The sequence below is a fragment of the Quercus lobata genome, chromosome 1 (genome assembly GCF_001633185.2).
Source record: "Quercus lobata isolate SW786 chromosome 1, ValleyOak3.0 Primary Assembly, whole genome shotgun sequence".
Taxonomy (NCBI): Eukaryota; Viridiplantae; Streptophyta; class Magnoliopsida; order Fagales; family Fagaceae; genus Quercus; species Quercus lobata.
The window spans coordinates 40,683,330-40,689,866 of NC_044904.1; positions in this window are offsets into that span (position 1 = coordinate 40,683,330).

Sequence of the window (6,537 nt, forward strand, 5' to 3'; positions counted from 1 at the left end):
TCAGACCACATACCTTAGGTAAATTGATATATTGAGTTACTTTTCTAAGTATTAAACAAAACCTTAGTTATGCCTAGCTCCCCGGACCACATACTTTGGGTAAATTAATATTTCACACCATTCTTTTAAGTATCAAGCAAAACTTGTCATACCTAGCTCCTCAGACCATATACCTTAGGTAAATTAATATATTAAGTTACTTTTCTAGGAATTAAACAGAATCTTGGTCATGCCTGGCTCATTGTTGAGATCATATGAGGTGTGATAACTATGTTACCAATTTGGCAAATAAATGAATGGGGTTGTATCTCATTGTCACGATCACTAAATGTTAAATAAGATAGAAACTATATCAACACTTGTATGAGAATCACAAGAAGAAAGAAAAAGTTCATAAGTTTCATTAATTAATGCCTTTGAAAAAGGCAGATTGGTTACAAAAGGGTAACTTAATTACAAGCCTCAAAGACAAAAACAGCAGTTAAAAAGAAAAAAAAAAAGGGCTACTCTAAACTACTTCCTTTTTATTACAATTTTCTCTTTTGGTGGACCCTTGATAGATTGGGAGAGTGCTACCTCTGAAGATCCTGAATCTTTGCTCTTGAGATCACCCTTGGCAGGCAATGGGAGAGTTGCTAGAACTATCTCCATTGTAGAGGGCACCTCTTTCTCTTTAGGTGGATCTTGAGGAGCAGTAAGGGGCTTGGTGGCATCAGGGGCCACTCCCTTGTTAGCATCATCTTATTTTTCAGCAACCCCCTACTGTTGAGCCACCTCAGAAGGCTTGTCAGAGGAGGTTAGGGCCTTGGCTAGACTGGCCTTGCCCATTTTTGCCACCTCGGGGGAGGCATCAGTCCTAGAGTTGGCCGAGCCAAGTGCTTGGATGGCGGAAGGGTAGTATATACTCTCTGCCTTCCTAAGTACTGAAGAAGCCTCAACCCCAGCTTGGTTGAGAGGCTTATTCCATACTTGGAGGTAGTGGTTCTTACATACCCCTGAGACCTCAACCCTGAGGGCTTCCTCGGTCTTTGTCATTCCTACATCATGCCCCTCTTGCTCGGCCTGATCCTTGGCCTTCTCTACTTGGTCCCTTGCCTTCTCGGCCTCCTTTAGTTTCTTCTTAAGGGCGATGATATGTCCTTTCGAGGCGGCCAGCTAATCCTCGACTTGGCAAAGGAGCACCCATTAGCCTTCAGCCTGGCTCTCAGCGCTGTCCAAGGCGGCCTTAGCGCTCTTTTTGTCCCTTTCTACCTTGGCTATTTTATTCTTCATCTCGTTTATTCTTTTTTCGGCCACATTGAAGAACTCCACGGTGGCGTTGCGCCCTTCTTCTTCTTTCATCTACCAGTGGCAGAAATTTGTTATCTCCTCTACTTGGAATGAGGCTTGAATGGCCTGCCGAGGAAAGAAACATTGATTATTAAAACAAAAAAAGAAAAAAGAAAAAAAGAAAAAAAGAAAGAGAGGGAAACAGTAAAGGGAAGAAAAGGGAGGAAAGTTGCAGCATTTAAAAAAGAAAAAAGGGAAAGAGGCTAAGTGAAGGGCTTACCATAGCGAGGTACCTCTTCAAATTGAGGAAGACCTCATGCCTCCTCATGGACCGGAGATCAGCCATGTCCTTAGGGAGTAGCAGAGCCTGCTCCACTGCGTCAGTCACTTAGCCAGCCTTCCCTTGCTGGAAGTCCCTAATAGAGGCATTGGTTGGCAAAGGAGCTCCATCCAGCATTGGAGTCAGGATCCAGGATGGAGGTCTGACTTAAGAATCACTCATCTTGTCATCTCCTGTTTGCCCCACTTTGGTTTGTTTGGCCTCTCATGGAGGCTCAACCTCCTGGAGGGGTGCGTTTTTCCTCCTTTCACCACCTCTTTACCCTTCTGGTCCCCCTTCTTTTTGTGGTCTGTGAGATCAAATTGGAGGGGTTGCATGGGTGGAGGGGTAGGAAGCCTGGTCTAGGCAGCCTTCCCAGGCGCTTTTCCCCCTGGTTGGGACTCTAGCAGCTTTTGGAGGGTCGACCTTGGCTTACGCTATATCCCTATGTCTTCTGGTAGGGGGGAGTCTCCTTGGGCCTGGCTTGTTTGCACAGGAAGGGGGTGGTTAAGGTCACCAAATGGATTTTAGGGGGTAAAGGCTGATAGAAGATTTCAAAGTCATTTTTAGAGTCAAAGACTTCAACAATCCTTTCCTCTCCCTTAGTTGAAGGTTGGGATGAGGTTGCCTCCTCTTCGGTAGCGTGTTGGAACGACAGTGCTACCTTTGGTATGCCTTTGAGGATAGGATTGGTGGTAAGAGTGCCTTCTGAGATAGGACCGGTGGTGAGAAAGCTCGGAGTAACAACACTGATCTGATGTAGGCGAAGGTCCTTTGCTTTGATGACGCACTTCGGTGCATGGTAGCTTTTGGAGATGGGTGTGTAGCCGTGGATTAAATGTGTTGCTTTGAGCTGACCGTCACTATGGACAAACACCTCGGCCTTTAGGATTTTGTTTAGATTTGGTTGATTGACAAGGTTGAAGTTGGGTGCAGCAACGTTCTTATCTACAAAACCATTGGGAAAAATAGAAAAACATCGTTAGCAAAATACAGAGCGAGTCACAAGAAAACTCATATACAAATACAAACAAAAGAAAAGGCGAGGGAGATGACTTTGAAATAATCAACCTAGACCTAAAGCCCAACTTGGTGTCCCCTCTCTTGTCGGGCCAAGGAGGCCATCATGCCACTCCCTTGAAAAGATCAAGAAGTCCTTGTTATACCTTTGTTAGAATTAAGGAGGCATTGGATGAGCCTAACCTCAAGGTACCTAAACTTTAGGTAATACCCCTGCCACTTTAGGTGGTGGTGGTTGTAAACCTAGTTAACGTCATGGTGGGTAAGCCCTAAACCCATTTTCTCATTAAGGGCGTCTATACTTCCCAAAATCCTAAACATGTTTGGAGCACATTGGGTAGGAGCTAACCTATGAGCCCTAAGGTAATCCTTAGTGACGGTGCCCATAGGGATTCTCATCCCTCCATCTATGAAGGCAATCATCGAGATTACCACCTCTCCCTTTTGCCTTTTCTCGTGCTATTCTCCTTCCTTACAGTACCTAATTGACAGTCCAGGCAGAATCCTATACTGGGCTCTAAAGTTCTCTATACCCTCTCCAGAGTCTACCAGATAAGCGAATCTACTCATATTTAGAGAAGGATTGGAGGTGCTAAGACCGTAAGGGAGAAACTAAGAAGGCTGAGGAGGAATAGACACGGAGAAAAGAAAAGTAGATGGAAAAATAAATGGAAGGGTTTGTAAAGACTTACGTAGAGAGGAAAGGTCTCCTCGGACAGGCTCTTGAAGTTTGTGAGACACGAGTAGAGTGAATAAGTTTGCAGGTTCAGTGTATGAGTGCTAAAGTGACAAGAATGATTGATTTGGGCAGTATTTATATCAAAAAGATAGTTCAAGCGGGAAAACTCTCACTCGAGTTATAGCAAAATCCTCAGCCATTGGATCCACATCGTGCCATAGAACGTAGGGGACAAAGAGCCGTAAAAATTTAATGAAGGCGGGTCTCGTATAGCATCAGGAGCGTGTCTTGGGCAGTTAAAAAGGCATCTGCACAGTCAAAGGTGATGTATGATGAGCACGGAGTAGCTATAGTGACATCGAAATCCTCCTTTCTTCCCGAGGAGCCAGAAAAAAGAATCTCAAGGGGCTATTGTAGGGGTGATAGGCCTAGGAGTACAAATCTATGCATATATTGAGTTGGGGGCCCAATCCGAGGACATTAAGTAGTTCAAGGACGGATAAACGTGTTATAAAGGTCAGCAGCAATAAATAAAGGAAGGGATCAAGGCACGATGTTCCAGTGACGTGATCCGAGGAGGAGTGCTTCCTCAGCCGAGCAAAGCCGAGGTCAGAAGGTGTGACCTGACATCAAGAGCAACGTTCCAAACAACTCCACTGTTGAGGATAAGTATCAAGAAGGAACATGATAGAAGGAGGTTGAGAAATATCTAAGAGAAAGCTGCTACCACCACATTGCTCTGTAGCTAACTTTCTGACTGCATTTATGTGGAGAAGACCCCTAAACAGTACTGCCTTGGCTACACCAACTCACAGAGAGCCAGAGAAGGTGTTCGATGGGACAAGCACTCAAGTAGTGGCTTGGACAATCAACAAATGGAGGGCCAAGATCATCTAAAGGGAGCTATATAATGGAAGAGACCCTCTCAGGAGGGGGGATTGAGAAATTAAGGGAGAAATATTGTAACAATCAATAGTGAAACTTGTAATCAAACTTAAGTATTAATATATAAAAATTGATCTCCTCGGATTGTGTCGATGACGATTTTCTTTAGATTAATACAGTCTATCTTCATTTTCTTGTCATCTGGATCCACTTTACTTGTTGTTTAACTCATTAAAGCCTAGTTTTCCAACCCACTCTCTACAAATTCATTGTATTGGGCTATTTGGGTCTAGGTTCATCCACCCTTTGGGCTTGGGACCCGAATTGTGTCCTTACAATTATTTTTAAAATTTTTTTAATAAGTGGCATATTGACGATCAAAGAAAATAAGATGATATCGTTTAATGAGCAAAATCTTGTGTTTTTAAGGCCAACGTTCATTAGTATTATTTCAAAAGTTGATTCATATATGCATATATTCAAAAGTTACTCTGACTTTTAAGTGGAGTTATAGTGTATCTTTGTGTTAGAACTCATTTTCATTTTCTTTGTGTGTATGTGTTTGTTTCTTAAAAAAAAAAAAAAAAAAGTTATTTTTCAATTCAAAAGTCTTGTCAAGAAGATAAAAAGTTATTTTATTTTATTTTTTTTAATCTTTATTCCCCACTTATAGTAAGAAAAAAAGAAGTCATTAGAAAAGCTTTTATTCCCCACTTACGGTATGATTTAAAAAAAAAAGAAGTTATTCTCAGTTATTTTATAAAAGTTACTTTAAAATATGCAAACGTAGTAAACAAGTAAAAAAAAAATTATTCCTGATTGTTTTATAAAAGTTACTTTAAAATATGAAAGCCATTTGTAAATGGACAACAAATTATTTTATTCTCTTTTAAGAGTAAATGCATCTTGTGGGGCCCGAAATCTGACGTCCCAACCCACTTTGTGCTAAGGGCCCAAAGTCCAGGCCAAGGAGCCCTACTGTCGAGGACGCGCAATGAAAGCTCCTTGAAGGCCCAAGGATGTGGCCGAGGACGATCTCCCGCTCAACACCTCACAAAACGCCCGAAGAAAAGGACAAAATTCAGTACAAGAGCAGTACAAGGAAGAAAGCTGCCAACACCGTAATGTGGAGCCCTTCGCCTGACAAGCCCATACTGCAGACCTTGCTATTTAACTTTTCCCAATCACCCCCAACCACTCTGATGTATGGATTGATAGGACTAGTCAATACCCCCAAAAAAGGAAAAACTGACACGTAGACGAGAGACGGGAAGTAAACACTGGTATAAAAGGGGAAGAGAGCCAGGAGACAAAGGGGGGGGGGGGAGACTACAAAAAGAAGAATAGGAAGAATGTGATACTCCTCGGACTAAGTCCGAGGAGTCAAACCCTTCGTGCTACGTCGATGTAAGGCTTAGCTATTCAGGCCAAACCAACCTTTGTATGAGCTCCCATAAAATCAGGGCCAGACTGCTGACCGACGACAAAAAGCAAGCCTTTCAAGCCCACTCTCTACAAATTATATTGTTTGGGCCCATCACATGCGAACCCAATGTCATTCTTGGGTCGTTAAAAATCATGTCCCTACAATTGGCGCCGTCCATGGGAAGGCTTGCGCATTGGCGCAAGCGGCGGTGGAGTCAAGTCTCTATCAAGCAGGGGTCCGCGAAGTTTCCTCCATTTCCAGCGACATGCAGTTGTTGCTCCGACATAAACTTCCGCTAGGGGCTACGCCTTGCAGTGCCAATGGCACGGGCAGCTCTAGGGGCTTCCAATCTCAAGCTAACTCTCCCCACCTTGGTCGAGGGGCTAACCTTCGAAAAAACACAAGTTTTGGATAGAACCAAGGCCTTGCATGGTCCTCGGACTCAAGCCTATGGGGAAACCAACTACTTAAAAGAAAAAATGCAAGTTTTGGACAGAACCAAGGCCTTGCATGGTCCTCGGACTCAAGCCTATGGGGAAACCAACTACTTAAAAGAAAAAATGCAAGTTTTGGACAGAACCAAGGCCTTGCATGGTCCTCGAACTCAAGCCTATGGGGAAACCAACTACTTAAAAGAAAAAATGCAAGTCTTGGACAGAACCAAGGCCTTGTATGGTCTTCGGACTCAAGCCTATGGGGAAACCAACTAAAATGCAAGTTTTGGACAGAACCAAGGCCTTGCATGGTCCTCGGACTCAAGCCTATGGGGAAACCAACTACTTAAAAGAAAAAATGCAAGTTTTGGACAGAACCAAGGCCTTGCATGGTCCTCGGACTCAAGCCTATGGGGAAACCAACTACTTAAAAGAAAAAATGCAAGTTTTGGACAGAACCAAGGCCTTGCATGGTCCTCGAACTCAAACCTATGGGGAAACCAAC